The sequence below is a fragment of the Oncorhynchus masou genome, chromosome 33 (genome assembly GCF_036934945.1).
Source record: "Oncorhynchus masou masou isolate Uvic2021 chromosome 33, UVic_Omas_1.1, whole genome shotgun sequence".
In the NCBI taxonomy this organism is placed as follows: Eukaryota; Metazoa; Chordata; class Actinopteri; order Salmoniformes; family Salmonidae; genus Oncorhynchus; species Oncorhynchus masou.
This window is the reverse complement of record NC_088244.1, coordinates 6,781,650-6,802,299: the sequence shown is the minus strand read 5'-3', so window position 1 is coordinate 6,802,299 and position 20,650 is coordinate 6,781,650.

Genomic DNA, 20,650 nt, shown 5'->3' with positions numbered 1-20,650 from the left:
CTCTCCCACACACACACACTGCTCTGGCTCTACTGCAGCTTCACGGTCATTGTTGGTTTGTTCCTCCGACCACCTCTAATTCAATCATGTCCCTCGGGCCATGGGGACGCATCGCCAGAGGTCCCATCCACTATAAACACATTTAGGGTTTATTTATTTTTAGCTTTAGCGCGGGTCCACTCAGAACTCTCCTGTATTCAGGCCTAGCTAACCGCAGCAACCCCAGATGGTTCTGCTAAGGTGGCTGTTTATGGATTCTTGCAGATTGTGGGTTGTAAGTGAAAAAAAGAGTTTCTCTCTTTTGGCCTGTCCTTCATTAGGAGAGAGGTATTTATCACAATCGGACTGACTAACGGAGCTTAACCCTTCTGGTCCTCCACACACAGCACTATGCTACTGTTCAATGATGCCGACAAAAAAAGACGGTTTTACGTTGTTTACATGGGACAAGAAAATGCAGTCAGGGTATCAGTTACCATACGCAGCTTCCTCCATAGCTCAGAATGAACTTTGGTGGGTTTTACCAGAGGGGCAAATCTGAAATGTCATCCTATTTCCTAAGTAGCATTATGTTTGGCCTGAGACGGTGCCATTTTGGACACAACGCAGCATTGATGTTTTACTGGCAGACGGATGTGTTACTGGCAGAATCTGCTTAGAAAATAACACACTGTAGCCCTTCGCTCTGATGTAGTCATCTGTGAATGAATCACATTCACTGATTCACTGGGTCTCAGTGTATTTGGCCTAATTTGAATAAAATGTCAGAGAGAGGACAGAACACCCCATGTCTCCCCTCTCCCTTCATTCACTATTCTCCACACAAACCCAACTACAACTCCTATTTCCCAGCCTGCACCTCTCTTCCTGTCTGAGTGCTGACCCCAGGGGTCGGTAGCTGCCAGTCACGTCCCTCAGCTGGCCTCCGAGCCTCTCCTCTCACGAACCGCTGACCACAGACTGGGCTCTGTGAGGGGACCTCTGAAGGAAAGGCCCAGGCCGGTCATATGGGATCATCTCTGTGCATTCATGGTGTGTAATTTAATTACCCCTTCCCTCCTCTTTCTCATGTTTCCTTCTCCTATCCTAATGCAAACCCCAGGTTGGACCGACCGTCACCCTGGTCTATAGTGAGAGGAAGGGCTTCAGGGGCTGACAGCCAGACAAAGACAGACACATGTTGACAATGTGTATACTCAGGCCCTGTCAGAATTTGGGTTAATAGTGGGAGTCTTGTATGAGGATCGACTGACGAGCAGCTTGTCAACTCTCCATCTACATGCTGTTGGCGGATCAGGAGGATCACCCACCGTGTCCATGGAAGGAAGAGGTCAGCTCTGTTGCTTTTCTTTCTTTGCAATTCAACATGATACAATTGGCCTGTTAATGTCCCGCCTGCTATACAACTCATCCATAACCTGCTGTACTACTCATTCATAACCAGAGGATATGTGAACCTTTGACCTCCTCTCTTTGTGCTTTGACTGTGTCACATTATTTGAGCAATTGTCTGAAAACAACTAGTGCCTTGAGATGTGTGAGTGTGTGTAGAGAGAGTAAGACAGACAGAGAGAAAGAGAGGGGGCGAGAGAGGGGGGAGAGAGAGAGGAGGGGAGAGAGAAAAATAGAGAGAGGGAGAAATTGAGAGAGAGAGAAATATAGAGCGAGCGAGAGAAATAGAGAGAGAGAGAATGAGAGAGTGAGAGAGAGAGAACCACAACAATAACAAGAAAGTGAATGCAAAAGAGAGAGACAGGAAGCAGCCTATGGCTTGGGGCTACAAGGGTGAGAGGGGAAGGGCTCAGAAGGTTGGGGTCACCCTACTTGGCTGTCTGTTTGTCTGTCTGTGCCTTAAAGCCAGGACTAAGACCACAACCATGGAGGGCAGCAAGGAAGTGGAGAGGGTCAGGACAAGGCAGGGGGAGGAGAGTGCAGGGGAGCCCTTATCCAGTATCGGGCAGCGAAGGGGGAAGGGGCAGGACAAGGCAGGGGGAGGAGAGTGCAGGGGAGCCCTTATCCAGTATCGGGCAGAGAAGGGGGAAGGGGCAGGAGAAGGGAGCCCTGACACTCCCAACAGGCTGAACTGATTTCCTGTGTGGTGTCATGTCAAGGGTAGGTTCAGATCAGAGAACCGACCGGGGCTTTAGGCTTTAGGACCCAGTGACGTGTGGTGAGGTCTGAGGCCTGTTTTGGCACTTTCTATTGAGCTTCTTAAAGGCTCATAAACCAGATTTCTGCTACTGTGTTTATTGCTATGAAACGACCACAAAGATAATCATCAAACAACCACAACCAACCACCATACAGCAGCAGGTAGGTGGTGCAACCATTACACAAACATTCACATAGCTTGTGCCCTGCACAAACAGGCGACTTTCAGCACCACAGACAGCAACCCAAATGCCAGTGAGTTGGCCTAGTTGTAGACAGCAAACCAAATGCCAGTGAGTTGGCCTAGTTGTAGACAGCGACCCAAATGCCAGTGAGTTGGCCTAGTTGTAGACAGCAAACCAAATGCCAGTGAGTTGGCCTAGTTGTAGACAGCAAACCAAATGCCAGTGAGTTGGCCTAGTTGTAGACAGCGACCCAAATGCCAGTGAGTTGGCCTAGTTGTAGACAGCAACCCAAATGCCAGTGAGTTGGCCTAGTTGTAGACAGCAACCCAAATGCCAGTGAGTTGGCCTAGTTGTAGACAGTGACCCAAATGCCAGTGAGTTGGCCTAGTTGTAGACAGCAACCCAAATGCCAGTGAGTTGGCCTAGTTGTAGACAGCAACCCAAATGCCAGTGAGTTGGCCTAGTTGTAGACAGCAACCCAAATGCCAGTGAGTTGGCCTAGTTGTAGACAGCAACCCAAATGCCAGTGAGTTGGCCTAGTTGTAGACAGCAACCCAAATGCCAGTGAGTTGGCCTAGTTGTAGACAACAACCCAAATGCCAGTGAGTTGGCCTAGTTGTAGACAGCAGCCCAAATGCCAGTGAGTTGGCCTAGTTGTAGACAGTGACCCAAATGCCAGTGAGTTGGCCTAGTTGTAGACAGCAACCCAAATGCCAGTGAGTTGGCCTAGTTGTAGACAGCAACCCAAATGCCAGTGAGTTGGCCTAGTTGTAGACAGTGACCAAAATGCCAGTGAGTTGGCCTAGTTGTAGACAGCAACCCAAATGCCAGTGAGTTGGCCTAGTTGTAGACAGTGACCCAAATGCCAGTGAGTTGGCCTAGTTGTAGACAGCAACCCAAATGCCAGTGAGTTGGCCTAGTTGTAGACAGCAACCCAAATGCCAGTGAGTTGGCCTAGTTGTAGACAGTGACCCAAATGCCAGTGAGTAGGACTACTTATAGACAACGACCCAAATGCCAGTGAGTAGGACTAGTTGTAGACAGTGACCCAAATGCCACTGAGCAGGACTACTTATAGACAATGACCCAACGAAACAAAACGGCCTAAACCCAGCCGTCAGAAAACACAGAAAATGTAACTTTTTTCAATGTGTCAATCACTCTCGAGTCATCTGGGACCCACGAGCTAAGCCCAAGGGACTACCTGGGGGGCACTTGAACATTCGTAGTGTCATTCCAAAAAGTGATCAAATTCAACATCTACTCACAGACTCCAACCTTGACTTTCTCTGCCTCTCAGAGACATGGCTCCATAAACACTCTCCATATGCTGCTTTGATTGTGCCTGGCTACAATGTTTTCAGGAGAGACAGGGTTGAAGGAAGGAGGGGGTGTGATGATTTACATTAAAGAACATATCCGATGTAAACAAATTGAGTGGTCATGTGATAATGAACTAGAATGTATCGGCCTGAACGTTACACTGTCTCCCCAAATGTCTTTTACCCTCATTGGAATGTATAGGCCACCTTCCACCAAAAGTGTGTTTTTTGATCAGTTTAATACCATACTTAGGGAATATGATTTTGGGAAAGAGGTCATCTTAATGGGAGATTTTAACATTAATTATGAAGACAAGTGTTGTAGGAAAACCCTCAAACGGATCACTAATACCTTTGACCTTACACAGCTAGTTAAAGGGCCAACCAGGGTGACTTGTTGCTCTAAAACACAGATTGATTTGGTGTTCAGTAATAAACCAGAGAGAGTGACTAAATCATTCAATATGGTTACTGGGCTGTCTGATCATAATCTGACACTTATACCTCTCTACTGTTAGAAAGCCGGATCAACTCAGAATACCTAAGAGTGAATTAAACTATTTTGAAAAAGCAATTAAGGGAATAAACTGGAATGATCTCTTGTCCTATACAGACGTGGACGCTGATAGTCAGGTTTTTCTATCCACAATCCAGACTACAATAAATGGCTTCCTAAAGAAAATCAAATCCAAACCTGGCCAAAAGAGCACTCTTCCTTGGCTAAGTGGAGAAATCTGGAAATTGATGAAAGAACGAGATTATGCTCTAAAAATAGCCCTAAAATCTAAATTAGAGTATGACAGATGTAGGTTTACCATGTTGAGAAATAAGGTGATGAAAGAAATCAGACAGGCCAAGGCAAAGTTTTTTATTAACATAATTGGTGAAGCAAAGGGAAATTCTAAATTGATATGGGAGAATCTAAAAAAGTTAACAGGGAAAGACCATAGTAACACTGCAAAAAGACTAGAAATCATGGTGAATAACAATCTAACACAGGATGCAGTCGAAATAGCAATAGCCTTCAATTCCTACTATATTGACTCTGTCAGGGTACTGACACAGAACCCCTCCACTGGTTTCTTGGGCTCAGTGCTAGTGAATGACACTCAACCTGTCTTCATCATAAGGGAGGTTTCTGAGTCAAAGGTGAACAAGGTGATTAGCTCACTAAAGAACTCTAAAGCCAAAGATATGTTTGGGATGGACTCTACCTTTCTTAAAAACTACAAAGAGTCACTCATTGGCCCCATTACTAAGGTCACCAACACATCTATTGGTCTCGGTGTGTTTCCAAGGGTATGGAAGTCGGCCATAATAACGGCCATCTTTAAATCAGGCGACCCTGCTGACGTGAGTAACTACAGGCCCATTAGTATACTACCTGTGGTGTCAAAGGTTGTTGAAAAGTGTGTAGCAGAACAACTGATTGCCCACCTCAACAACAGCCCCTTCACATTACACTCCATGCAGTTTGGCTTCAGAGCGAAACACTCCACAGAAACGGCCAACTGCTTTCTTCTGAAAATGTGAAGTCCAAGATGGACAAAGGGGTGCTGTTGGGGCTGTGTTTCTGGACCTAAGGAAGGCTTTTGATACTGTTAACCATGAGATTCTCATCACAAAATTGTCCAAGTTCAACTTTTCCCCTGATGCCTTGAGATGGATGAAATCATACCTTGAAGGCAGAACTCAGTGTGTCAGAGTGAGCAATGAGCTGTCGCCCACTCGTAGCTATGATGTGGGCGTGCCCCAAGGGTCAATACTGGGGCCCCTCCTGTTCAGCCTGTACATTAATGATCTGCCTTCTGTCTGTACTGGGTCTGAAGTTCAAATGTATGCAGATGATACAGTGATATATGTGCATGCAAAGAGCAAACAACAAGCTGCACAAGAACTCACTACTGTAATGGTCCAGGTTACAAAGTGGCTCAGTGACTCGTGTTTGCATCTCAATGTGAAAAAAACTGTTTGCATGTTCTTCACAAAGAGGGCAACAGATGCTACTGAGCCAGATGTCTATGTGTCAGGGGAGAAGCTCCAGGTGGTATCCGATTTTAAGTACCTTGGCATCATACTTGATTCCAACCTCTCTTTTAAAAAGCATGTGAAAAAGGTAATTCAAATAACTAAATTCAAGCTAGCTAATTTCCGATTTATACGAAATTGTTTGACTACAGAGGTAGCAAAACTGTACTTCAACTCTATGATACTCCCCCACTTAACATACTGCTTGACTAGTTGGGCCCAAGCTTGCTGTACAACATTAAAACCTATTCAGTCTGTCTACAAACAGGCTCTCAAATTGCTTGATAGGAAGCCCAATAGCCATCATCATTGTCATATCCTTAGAAAGCATGAGCTCTTGAGTTGGGAAAATCTTGTGCAATACACCGACGCATGTCTTGTATTCAAGATCCTTAATGGCCTGGCTCCCCCTCCACTCAATATTTTTGTTAAACAGAAAACCCAGACATATGGCAGCAGATCCACAAGGTCTGCCATGAGAGGTGACTGTATAATTCCCCTAAGGAAAAGCACCTTTAGTAAATCTGCATTCTCTGTGAGAGCTTCCCATGTCTGGAATACACTGCCATCAGACACACATAACTGCACCACATATCACACTTTCACAAAATGCTTGAAGACATGGCTAAAGGTCAATCAGATTTGTGAACATGGTCCCTAGCTGTGTGTTGCCGCTTTCCATGTTGTCTGTTGTCTGTAGCTTGTGAGGTGTGGAAACACTTTGTTGCTTTTATGAATTTTGTCTTGCTGCTTTTTGTTCTATGTTGCTCTGTCTGTATGCTATGTCTTGCTTGTCCTATGTTGCTCTGTCTGTATGCTATGTCTTGCTTGTCCTATGTTGCTATGTCTTGCTTGTTCTATGTTGCTATTGTCTATATTGTAATTGTTTTTAATAACCTGCCCAGGGACTGCGGTTGAAAATTAGCCGGCTGGCTAAAACCGGCACTTTTACTGAAACGTTGATTAATGTGCACTGTCCCTGTAAAAATAAAAATAAACTCAACTCAAACTCAATGCCAGTGAGTAGGACTACTTATAGACAACGACTCAAATGCCAGTGAGTAGGACTAATTATAGACAACGACCCAAATGCCAGTGAGCAGGACTACTAGTAGACAATGACCCAAATGCCAGTGAGTAGGACTACTAGTAGACAATGACCCAAATGCCAGTGAGTAGGACTACTTATAGACAACGACCCAAATGCCAGTGAGTAGGACTACTTATAGACAACGACCCAAATGCCAGTGAGTAGGACTACTTGTAGACAACGACCCAAATGCCAGTGAGTTGGACTACTTGTAGACAGCGCCTAGTAGTCACCCCTACTGATTGTGCTACGCACTTAGTGGCCAGTTTATTAGGTACACACATCGAGTACCGGGTCAGACCCTCCTTTGCCTTCAGAACAGCCTGAATTCTTCAGGGCATGGAAACGTTGCTCCATTGGTATTTTTTTATTTCACCTTTATTTAACCAGGTAGGCCAGTTGAGAACACCTTTATTTAACTAGGTAGGCCAGTTGAGAACACCTTTATTTAACTAGGTAGGCCAGTTGAGAACACCTTTATTTAACTAGGTAGGCCAGTTGAGAACACCTTTATTTAACCAGGTAGGCAAGTTGAGAACAAGTTCTAATTTACAATGCGACCTTAGTCAAGATAAAGCAAAGCAGTTCGACACAAACAACAACACAGAGTTACACATGGAGTAAAACAAACATACAGTCAATAATACAGTAGAAAAACAAGTCTATATACAATGTGAGCAAATGAGGTGAGATAAGGGAGGTAAAGGCAAAAAAAGGCTATGGTGGCGAAGGAAATACAATATAGCAAGTAAAACACTGGAATGGTAGATTTGCCGTGGAAGAATGTACAAGGTAGAGATAGAAATAATGTTGTGCAAAGAAGCTAAATAAATACATACAGTAGGGGGAGAGGTAGTTGTTTGGGCTAAATTATAGATGGATTATGTACAGGTGCAGTAATCTGTGAGCTGCTCTGACAGCTGGTGCTTAAAGCTAGTGAAGGAGGTAAGTGTTTCCTGTCACGGCCCCTCCTCTGCAGGGGCGGTTCCTCCTGCAGGCAGTTACCTGGGCTCAGGGTATTTAAACGGCTTCACTAATCACTCCTCTCTCTCTCTCTCTCTCTTTCTGCTCCTCCGGGTATGATCCTGTTTTGTTTGTGCCTTTGTAGTTTTGCATAGTTTTCACTCAGTCATTCACACACACACACACAGATTCACGCATCCCTGCACTTTACATACACCTTACATTATGATACTTTCACACCTCATTCCTTTTTCTTTGTTTAAAGTTAATAGTTTGGTTTACAATAAATAACCTTTTTGATTGGCCTATACCTGTTGTGCATGTCCCCTCATTTTTGCCACAGGCTATGAGCCGTCCTTCAGAGATTCAGTTTCAGAGATTTTTGTAGTTCGTTCCAGTCATTGGCAGCAGAGAACTGGAAGGAGAGGCGGTATCAAGGGTATCAAGAGACCTAAAGGTGAAAACATTCCCCACACCATTACACCACCACCACCAGCCTTAATCTATGTACACTAAGATCAGGCAATTATGGGCAGCTAAATAGCATGTCTCTTTGGGGAATCTAGTCTCAGTGAGACCTGATGCAGAGAAGAAAAAAAACGGGAATGATCATCAGCATAGCTAGTCCAAACCTATCTCTTACCGACCTGGCTCTTACCGACCTAGCTCTTACCGACCTAGCTCTTACCGACCTAGCTCTTACCGACCTAGCTCTTACCGAACTAGCTCTTACCGACCTAGCTCTTACCGAACTAGCTCTTACCGAACTAGCTAGTCCAAACCTATCTCTTACCGACCTAGCTCTTACCGACCTAGCTCTTACCGACCTAGCTCTTACCGACCTAGCTCTTACCGAACTAGCTAGTCCAAACCTATCTCTTACCGACCTAGCTCTTACCGACCTAGCTCTTACCGACCTAGCTCTTACCGACCTAGCTAGTCCAAACCTATCTCTTACCGACCTAGCTCTTACCGAACTAGCTAGTCCAAACCTATCTCTTACCGACCTAGCTCTTACCGACCTAGCTCTTACCGAACTAGCTCTTACCAACCTTGCTCTTACCGAGTTGGTCAGTAGGAATCAATAAAACATTGAAAATCAGAGTATCAAAGACACACAAAAATAACTACTAACACACAAAACTGTCAATGGATTTAAGGAAGGGGTAGTTCTGCTCTCTCCTTCCCCAGGGATGTGGCAGAATAGGTCCCTGGTAACTGAGTGGGTGGCCAAGCACTGCTGTAGAGGCCATGCATCAGGCCATTGACATGTTTCAGGAACTATTAAGACAGAGACAAATCATGAATAACCATTACGTTCATTAACCTAGCTACTACAGAAAACCTGTCTTTACTAAGTTAGACTTAGCCCAGGAAGTACATTGATTATTTTTTCCCTCATCAATCTGTCAGCCAGGCAGACAGATGGAGAGAGATAGACAGCAAACCACAGAAGAATATTAAAATATGTGGTTTTCGGTGATGTCACATGTGCTCCGGCCTCTAGGTCACTAGGCTGCTTGTTATGGTGCACACCTGTCACCATCGTTACGTGCACCTGTGCGTCGTCAGACTCACCTGGACTCCCATCACTTCCTTGATTACCTTCCCTATATCTGTCACACCCTTTGGTTCCATCCCAAGGTATCATTGTTTCTGTGTCATGTCTGTGCGTTGTTTGTGGTTTCTTGTTTTGTACATGTTAAATGTATTTATTAAAACACACTCCCTGAACTTGCTTCCTGACTCTCAGCTCACTTGTTACAGGTGAAGGCTTTATGGGATAGCTAGCAACTTGCAAACAATTACCCATTTATATTATCTTAAGGATTGGCCCTTTTTTTGTTGTTGCCTAAAATGACATACCCAAATCTAACTGCCTGTAGCTCAGGCCCTAAAGCAAGGATATGCATATTCTTGATACCATTTAAAAGGAAACACTTTGAAGCTTGTGGAAATGTTAAAGGAATGTAGGAGAATATAACACATTGATCTGGTAAAAGATGATACAAAGAAAAAAACAACTGTTTAAAAAAAAATTGTGCCATCGTCTTTGAAATGCAAGAGAAAGGCCATAATGTATTATGCCAGCCCAGGTGCAATGTATATTTTGGCCACTAGATGACAGCAGTGTATGTGCAAAGCTTTAGACTGATCCAAGGAACCATTGCATTTCTGTTCAAAATGTATCAAGATTGCCCAAATGTGCCTAATGTGTTTAATAACTTTTCATGATCAATCTGTGCACTCTCCTCAAACAATAGCATGTTATTCTTTCACTGTAACAGCTACTGTAAATTGGACATTGCAGTTGGATTAACAAGAATTTATATTTCTGCCAATATCAGATATGTCTATGTCCTGGGAAATGTTCTTGTTACTTACAACCTCATGCTAATCGCATTAGCCTACGTTTGCTCAACTGTCCCACAGGGGACGCACCAATCCTGAAGCAGTTTTAAGCCAATTATATTATGACTGTTGCCTCCCGTTTAACTTTATTGTGATGGTAATGTCATTTGTTATAAAGTTAGAGAAACAAGTTTAGAAAAAAGTAACTGAAGAAAACATGTTTTATCACCTGAAACAATACAGTTATCCTGTCTTGAATCAAATCAAATCAAATGTATTTATAAAGCCTTTTTTTACATCAGGAGATGTAGTAACAAAGTACAGAATCCCAGCCTAAAACCCCAAACAGGATGCAATGCCGATGTAGAAGCATGGTGACTAGGAAAAACTCCCTAGAAAACAAAAAAAGTAATATCTGCCAAAATATACTGAACAAAAATATAAACAAAACATGCAACAATTTCAAATATTTTACAGTTACAGTTCATATAAGGAAATCAGTCGACTGAAATAAATTAATTAGTGTCTAATCTATGGATTTCACATGACTGGGAACACAGATATGCATCTGTTGGTCATAGATATCTTTTTTTTAACGGTAGGGGCGTAGATCAGAAAACCATTGATTATCTGGCATGACCACCATTTGCATCATGCATCTCCTTTGCATAGAGTTGATCAGGCTGTTGATTGTGGCCTGTGGAATGTTGTCCCACTCCTCTTCAAAAGCTGTGTGAAGTTGCTGGATATTGGCTGAAACTGGAACACGCTGTCGTACACGTCCAACCAGGGCATCCCAAACATGCTCAATGGGTGACATGTCTGGTGAGTATGCAGGCCATGGAAGAACTGGGACTTTTTCAGCTTCCAGGACATGGGGCCGTGCATTATCATGCTGAAACATGAGTTGATGGTGACGGATGCCATCGATGAAATGCAATTGTGTTCACTGTCCATAGCTTCTTCCTGCCCATAACATAACTCAACCACCACCATGGGGCACTCTGTTCCCAACATTGACATCAGCAAATTGCTCGCCCACACAATGCCATACACGTGGTCTGCAGTTGTGAGGCCGGTTGGATGTACTGCCGAATTGTCTAAAATAACGTTGGAGGCGGCTTATGGTAGAGAAATTAGCATTCAATTATTTTGCTCTAGTGGACATTCCTGCAGCCAGCATGCCAATTGCACGCTCCCTCAAAACTTAAGACATCTGTGGCATTGTGTTGTGTGACAAAACGGATTATCTTGGCAAAGGAGAAATGCTCACTAACAGGGATGTAGACAAATGTGTGCACAACATTGGAGGGAAACAAGTTTTTTGTGCATATGGAACATTTCTGGTTTCTTTAATTTCAGCTCATGACACATGGAACCACCACATTACATGTTGCATTTATATTTTTGTTCAGAGTGCGATCTCTGACGAGAGATCTCCATCTTGCGTTGCAAACACTACACATCTCCATTCAGTAGCGGGGCAACTCTGTGAAGATGGCGTTCGGTGTGTGAAGATGACATACAGTGTAATGAAATATGTTGCAATGTGTACAGGGCATTAGCCAGAGCGCTAATGTTAGCTAGATAAAATTAGCCAGCTAACTAGCTAGCAAAACTTTTCTTGGCGTTCTTCTCGCCAACAAACCATCGCTTTACTTACAAAAATAAAACCAGAATGCAGGAGAACAGGAACTACCACTTAGCAGTCAAATATTTTTTGTTTTGTTTTTTTGTTTGTTTTTAAACTCAGTGAAAAAGTAACGTCCCTTTTTCAGGACCCTGTCTTTCAAAGATAATTCCTAAAAATCTAAATAACTTCACAGATCTTCATTGTAAAGGGTTTAAACACTGTTTCCCATGCTTGTTCAATGAACCATAAACAGTTAATGAACATGCAACTGTGGAACAGTCATTAAGACACTAACAGCTTACAGACGGTAGGCAGTTAAGGTCACAGTTATGAAAACTTAGGACACTAAAGAGGCCTTTCTACTGGCTCTGAAATACACCAAAAGAAAGATGCCCAGGGTCCCTGCTCATCTGCGTGAACGTGACTTAGGCATGCTGCAAGGAGGCATGAGGGCTGCAGATGTGGCCAGGGCAATAAATTGCAATGTCCGTACTGTGAGACGCCTAAGACATCGCTACAGGGAGGCAGGACGGACAGCTGATCGTCCTGGCAGTGGCAGACCATGTGTAACAACACCTGCACAGGATTGGTACATTCGAACATCACACCTGCAGGACAGGTACAGGATGCCAAAAACAACTGCCCGAGTTACACCAGGAACGCACAATCCCTCCATCAGTGCTCAGACTGTCCGCAATAGGCTGAGAGAGGCTGGACTGAGGGCTTGTAGGCTTGTTGTATGTAAGGTCCTCGCCAGACATCACCGGCAACATCGTCGCCTTATGGCACAAACCCACTGTCGCTGGACCAGCCAGGACTGGCTTTTTGTCTCACCAGGGGTGATGGTCGGATTCACGTTTATCGTCGAAGGAATGAGCGTTACACCGAGGGTTGTGCTCTGGATCGATTTGGAGGTGCAGGGTCCGTCATGGTCTGGGGCAGTGTGTCACAGCATCATCGGACTGAGCTTGTTGTCATTGTAGGCAATCTCAACGTTGTGCGTTACAGGGAAGACATCATCCTCCCTCATGTGGTACTCTTCCTGCAGGCTCATCCTGACATGACCCTCCAGCATGACAATGCCACCAGCCATACTGCTCGTTCTGTGTGTGATTTCCTGCAAGACAAGAATGTCATTGTTCTGCCATGGCCAGCGAAGAGCCCGGATCTCAATCCCATTGAGCACGTCTGGGACCTGTTGGATCGGAGGGTGTGGGCTAGGGCCATTCCCCCAATAAATGTCCGGGAACTTGCAGGGGCCTTTTTGGAAGAGTTGTGTAACATCAGAACTGGTAAATCTGGTGCAGTCCATGAGGAGGAGATGAACTGCAGTACTTAATGCAGCTGGTGACCACACCAGATACTGACTGTTACTTTTGATTTTGACCCCCCCCCCTTTGTTCAGGGACACATTATTCCATTTCTGTTAGTCACATGGCTGTAGAATTTGTTCAGTTTATGTCTCAGTTGTTGAATCTTGTTATGTTCATACAAATATTTACACGTTAAGTTTGCTGAAAATAAATACAGTTTCTTTTTTTGCTGAGGTTGTTTTCCAGCTGCGTTGTTGTATAGCCTACTAGGCGTTTTGTCCCAATAGGCAGTATGGAATGTTGACGGATGTGCTCGAGCAAGCAGGCTACAACAGAGATCTATTGCTAAGCGAGGCATAGATTGCTAAACGAGGCATAGATTCCCAAACCAAGATTAAGCTGGAAATTATATGCCTACCTCATTATTTAGCTACTGATATTACAATTAAAAATTGCAGCACACATTATGTTAATTGCTTAAAAGCTTTAAGGGAAAATATAATTGTCATATTTTCAGGGATAAATTCAGGTGCAATTATTTTTGACTAATTATTGATGGAAATTAATGGGATAACAATAGGGTTTTGTTAATCCTGGTGGATTGTGGGATATTGAAATTTAAAAAATAGTGTGTTCTGTGTTATATTCTGAAAACAAATGTAGAGTCAAAATAGAACATCAAAATTGCATTCAGTGGAACAGAAGAAAATGTGCAGCACAATAAACAGTGCAATTAACTTCAACAAAGCATTATAATTAGAAGCCAACACACACAGCAAGCTACCCAGTGGCGAACTGTCATTCAGGGCAGGTGGGGCTAGGAGCCCTCACCTGTTTTTTATTGCTGCCTGTTTTGCATGTTATTTTGGCATTAATACAGTTGAAGTCGGAAGTTTACATACACCTTAGCCAAATACATTTAAACTCAGTTTTTCACAATTCCTGACATGTAATCAGAGTATTTTTTTTGTCTTAGGTCAGTTAGGATCACCACTTTGTTTCAAGAATGTGAAATGTCAGAATAATAGGAGAGAGAATTATATAATTCAGCTTTTATTTCTTTCATCACATTCCCAGTGTGGCAGAAGTTTACATACTGTCACGTTCTGACCTTTGTTCTTTTGTTATGTCTTTGTTTTAGTATGGTCAGGGCGTGAGTTGGGTGGGTTGTCTATGTTCTTTTTTCTATGATTTGGGATTTCTGTGTTTGGCCTGGTATGGTTCTCAATTAGAGGCAGCTGTCAATCGTTGTCCCTGATTGAGAACCATACTTAGGTAGCCTGGTTTCACTTTTGAGTTGTGGGTGCTTATTTTCTGTGTCAGTGTTTGTGCCACACAAGCTTTGTTTGTTTTGTTCTTTCACTTTGTTATTTTGTATTTTGTAGTGTTCAGTTTTACATATTAAACACGCTGCAAATTGGTCCGATATCTCTTACTCCTCGTCTGAAGAAGAGGACGAGCGTTACACATATACTCAATTATTATTTGGTAGCATTACCTTTAAATTGTTGAACTTGGGTCAAAGGTTGCGGGTAGCCATCCACAAGCTTCCCACAATAAGTTGGGTGAATTTTGTCCCATACCTCCTGACAGAGCTGGTGTAACTGAGTCAGGTTGTAAGCCTCCTCGCTCGCACACGCCTTTTCAGTTCTGCCCACACATTTTCTATAGGATTGAGGTCAGGGCTTTGTGATGGCCACTTCAATACCTTGACTTTGTTGTCCTTAAGCCATTTTGCCACAACTTTGGAAGTAGGCTTGGGGTCATTGTCCATTTGGAAGACCCATTTGCGACCAAGCTTTAACTTCCTGACTGATGTCTTGAGATGTTGCTTCAATATATCCACATAATTTTCCTGCTTCATGATGCCATCTATTTTGTGAAGTACACCAGTCCCTCCTGCAGCAAAGCACCCCCACAACATGATGTTGCCACCCCCACAACATGATGTTGCCACCCCCGTGCTTCACGGTTGGGATGGGGTTCTTTGGCTAGCAAGCCTCCCCCTTTTTCTTCCAGACATAATGATGGTCTTTATGGCCAAACAGTTCTATTTTTGATTCATCAGACCAGTGGACATTTCACCAAAAAGTATGATCTTTGACCCATGTGCATTTGCAAACCGTAGTCTGGCTTTTTCAATGGTGGTTTTGGAGCAGTGACTTCTTTCTTGCTGAGCGGCCTTTCAGGTTATGTCGATATAGGACTAGTTTTACTGTGGATATAGATACTTTTGTACCTGTTTCCTCCAGCATCTTCACAACTCCTTTGCTATTCTTTTGGGATTCATTTGCACTTTTTGCACCAAAGTACGTTCATCTCCACGAGACAGAACGCGTCTCCTTCCTGAGCAGTATGACGGCTCCTTGGTCCCATGGTGTTTATACGTGAGTACTACTGTTTACACAGATGAGCGTGGTACCTTCAGGCGTTTGGAAATTGCTCCCAAGGATGAACCAGACTTGTGGAGGTCTGTAAAACAAATTCTGAGGTCTTGGCTGATTGCTTTTGATTTTCCCATGATGTCAAGCAAAGAGGCACTGAGTTTGAAGGTAGGCCTCGAAAGACATCCACAGGTACACCTCCAATTGACTCAAATTATGGCAATTAGCCTATCAGAAGCTTCTAAAGCCATGACATCATTTTATGGAATTTTCCAAGCTGTTTAAAGGCACAGTCAATTTAGTGTATGTAAACTTCTGACCCACTGGAATTGCTATACAGTGAATTATAAGTGAAATAATCTGTCTGTAAACAATTGTTGGAAAAATTAGTTGTGTCATGCAGAAAGTAGATGTCCTAACTGACTTGCCAAAACTATAGTTCGTTAAAAATGCATTTGTGGAGTGGTTGAAAAACAGGTTTTAATGACTCCAACCTAAATGTATGTAAACTTCCGACTTCAACTGCATGTCACATATCAGTTTGCAACAAGTGATTACATAATTGAGTTAATACGTGTTTTATTTCATGCGTTTGCCCCATCAACATTTACATGCTAAAATCACTAAATGAAGCTACCAGATATCATTAATTAAACAACCATTTTTTAAATTGTACTGCAGTTTTACTGTATTTTAACAGCAGGGAATTTTTGTAAGGGTATCCTGTATTATTGTGCATGTTTATCTTAGGCTATGTGTTGGTAGCCCAGAGCAAATGTCATGGAAGTGAATGTGCACCTTTCAATTGGGTGCACATTAGGGACCATCTCTGATAGCTATAGGACTGCAGAGGACGTCACAAATATTTACTTTCTAATGACCTAGCAAATTCGATGACTTTGATGTGAAATATGTCATATTTATTTGTTTTTTTTTCAACTGGCATTTCATCACCTGCTGAATAAAAAGCTCAAATGGCCCTACTCCTGAAAAAATTAATTGGGGAGGTAAGATGAAGTGGACTCAGCCCGAACATAGCCCCAGGGAAGTGGGGATGCTGAGGGTGTTGCAGCCCCTGAGAAATCAAAATACAAATACAAATAATAATAAAAAGTTTACAAATATTTTAATCATAGAATTTGTGAACTAGGCCTTTATTACTCCTGTGAGCAGACAAAAGTACTAATCAGCAGGATGCATGTTTTGGAATATTTTAATTACGTACAGGTTTCCTTATTTTCACTCTGTCATTTTGGTTTGTGGAGTAACGACAATGTTGTTGATCCATCCTCATTGTTCTCATATCACAACTACTAAACTCTGTAACTGTTTTAAAATCACCATGAGCCTCATTGTGAAATCCCTGAGTAGTTTCCTTCCTCTCCGGCAACTGAGTTGGGAAGGATGCCTGTATCTTTGTAGTGACTGGGTGTATTAATACACCATCCAAAGTGTAATTAATTGATTCAACCTGTGTTTTTTTTAACACATTTACCAATCGGTGTCCTTCTTTACGAGGCATTGAATAACCTCCCTGATCTTTGTAGTTGAATCTTTGATTGAAATTCACTACTTGATTGAGGGACATTACAGAGAATTGTATGTGTGAGGTACAAAGATGGGGTATTAATTCAAAAACCATGTTAAGCACTATTATAGAACACAGAATGAGTCAATGTAACTTATTATGTGATTTGTTAAGCAAATTTGGGCCCAATTACCATAAGCCGGAGCCCAGAGTAATATAATTATGTCGGACTCAGGAAGAGCTCACATGAAGCCCAAAAACACTATGCACATGTTTATATAGATTGGTGGGTCAATGTGGGTAAAGGAGGGTCAAGGTGGGTCAAGGTGGGTCAAGGGACATTTGGATGTATAGTACACTCTCAGAAAAAAAGGTTATATTTGGCTGTCCCCATAGGAGAACCATTTGAAGAACCCTTTTTGGTTGCAGGTAAATCAATTTTCTACAGAGGGTTCTATGTGGAACCAAAAAGGGTTCTCCTATAACGGCCAAAGAACCCTTTTGAAACCCTTTTTTCTAAGAGTGTATATACCTCTGGGTCAGGTAGGACTCCCTGCAGCATATACAAATAGAGACCTGGCTAGGATTCCCTGCAGCATATACAAATAGAGACCTGGCTAGGATTCCCTGCAGCATATACAAATAGAGACCTGGCTAGGAGTCCCTGCAGCATATACAAATAGAGACCTGGCTAGGATTCCCTGCAGCATATACAAATAGAGACCTGGCTAGGAGTCCCTGCAGCATATTCAAATAGAGACCTGGCTAGGATTCCCTGCAGCATATACAAATAGAGACCTGGCTAGGATTCCCTGCAGCATATACAAATAGAGACCTGGCTAGGAGTCCCTGCAGCATATACATATAGAGACCAGGCTAGCAGTCCCTGCAGCATATTCAAATAGAGACCTGGCTAGGATTCCCTGCAGCATATACAAATAGAGACCTGGCTAGGATTCCCTGCAGCATATACAAATAGAGACCTGGCTAGGATTCCCTGCAGCATATACAAATAGAGACCTGGCTAGGATTCCCTGCAGCATATACAAATAGAGACCTGGCTAGGATTCCCTGCAGCATATACAAATAGAGACCTGGCTAGGATTCCCTGCAGCATATACAAATAGAGACCTGGCTAGGATTCCCTGCAGCATATACAAATAGAGACCTGGCTTAAGAAACCCCTAGCCTAGGCCAACAACACAGTGCACAGAGGTACACAAAGACTCATATTTCCCATAACCCTCAAAAACGTCCTCTCTCTTCCAACATTATCCTCTCTCCTCCTCTCTCATTAGGCAAGATTTGTGAAAACCCTGTTGTTATCTGAGGAAATACTCCAGAGATCATAGCAGCATAGAGATTTCTCTCCCCTTACTCTGCGGCAGGATAGCCTAGTGGTTAGAGTGTTGGACTAGTAACTGAAAGGTTGCAAGTACAAATCCCTGAGCTGACAAGGTACAAATCTGTCATTCTGCCCCTGAACAGGCAGTTAACCCACTGTTCCTAGGCCATCATTGAAAATAAGAATTTGTTCTTAACTGACTTGCCTAGTTAAATAAAGGTAAAATAAAATAAATAAATATCTGGAATGCATTTACTCAGCTGGGTTTTTGAGTTCCAGAGCTCTCTGTCGCCTCAGGCTGAGTGGACATGGTTGTCATGAGATTTAAGCAACAACATTTTAACCGTGTCCTTCTGTTTCTATCTTAAAACATTTTTTTTCCTTCTCATTTCTCTAAAACAATCTTAAAGGCCCAGTGCTGTCAAAAACGTGATTTCCTGTGTTTTCTAGATATTTTCACACTGACGTTGGAATAATACTGTGAAAATTATGATAATGACATTTTAGTGTAATAGATGTTTGAAAAGACCACCTGAAATTTCAGCCTGTTTTGGTGCGATGGAGTTTTGGCCTTCCTGGTGACATGACTAATGGTAAATTAGTTAATAGACCAATAAGAAAGCGCTCCAAACCTCTCTGCCAATAACAGTTAGCTTCCAATTTTCCCCTCCCCACTCAGACCACTCCAAGACACTCCGAGCAAAATTCTTGCTTGAGAAATTTCTCTTTGCTAAGAAGATTTTTTAAATATTTTTTTTTAGAGTATAGTACTTCATTATTGCCCAGAAATAATTTCATATTGAGATTAAAAAAATAAAAATAAAAAAAACGTCCGCATTGGACATTTAAAGCAGCCAGTCTTGTTCACTTGTTAGATAGTCATTTGTGTGAGCAACTTTTAGAACCAGCTCGCACTCTGGCTTTGCATCATGACTGCTCGTTTTGGGTCCATAGGGTAAAAGATAATAATGCAGATGTTTGTGAGTGTTGCATTGACATTTAATTGTGTTATCAAACGACCAACTTGGGAGTGTGGCTGGTTGTGGATGATCAAATAGGTTGGTGGAGGCTGTAGTCTGCACATAAAAGTGAATTTAGGCATAGATGTTAGTAATGCAGTATAAACTAGACTAGAAACTAGAAAACGAGTTATTCAATGGTGGACATGTTTTTCCTATAACCGCACACGTCATGCAATGTTGGTCTGTTATAGTGAAGTGATACGCTCCCCTTCTCTGTCGACAGCTTGACTTTTTTGGCCTCCACACTAAATAAAACGACGCTTATGTCCCCTGTATAGCCAAATGGACCGGGTGTTTACACACTTGTCCATCAGTTCAGGCTCCATGCGGCCTCCATAGGTATTCAGAAAGATTATGAGACGTCTTCAAAACCAAAGTTGCCATTTCTGAGCTCCGTAAGTGCACCGTGTTTAGAGATGGAGGCGCAGATTAGAGATCCCATGTCAACTTCAATATTCGGATTCCTTTAATCTTACAGGCTACAAGTCTCTACAAACTAGTCAAACTGTGTGTGTTTTATATTTTAGAGTGAACATTTTAATCAGAAAATGAGTGCATGTATGTCTTGTTTGCTCATGCGTCAACTTTATTTCGCCAATCCTGTAGCTATTATTTATTTTAGAAACAATAAATAATAGTTTACCCTGGACTGCCACAAAAACGTTTTAATTTTAAGAGCGTGTTTATAGGTCTATTTGTATAGTGACATTTTGTTTGTCACAGGAAAGTGGTAACTTTTTCAGTATTTCCAGTAACTTTATAGTTGTTGTCAAAAACTCAAGTTCCAAGCACAATTTCACTAGAAGCTGACGTTATTCAAGGTTCCTTCCATTCACATTGAAATATATTTATGAGTAGTGAAAAGTGAATTGATTGAATTAATTGAATTTGAAAGCTAACTGGGAAACATTGAATTTTGTACAGTGTCCTAAATTGGTTAATCTCTTCTCGTTCAGCTGTATAGGCCTAAAAGATATTCCCTTACAATCTAATATATGTTCAATGAAATCAAAACTTCGGTGATTTTACACTCCAATTATTAACTAAAGTTTCAAGTAATGGCGATGCCCACCTGCACTATTTAGCCTCGAAAATAGGCAACAAAAATTGAGTGATGTGCTTATTATAAAGTATCCTATATAGCCTAGACCCTAGTGATCTGACAACTATTTAACGAACCTTTTTTAAATAAAAGTCTTTATTTTCAATTTAGCCTATTATGACTAGTGATTTACGATGTTTTGGTGCAAATACTGTTTCAGTAGGCCTAATGAATCAGAGTATTTGTATTTTATATGTTTGATCGTGTTCCACGGACATTTCTAACACGTGTA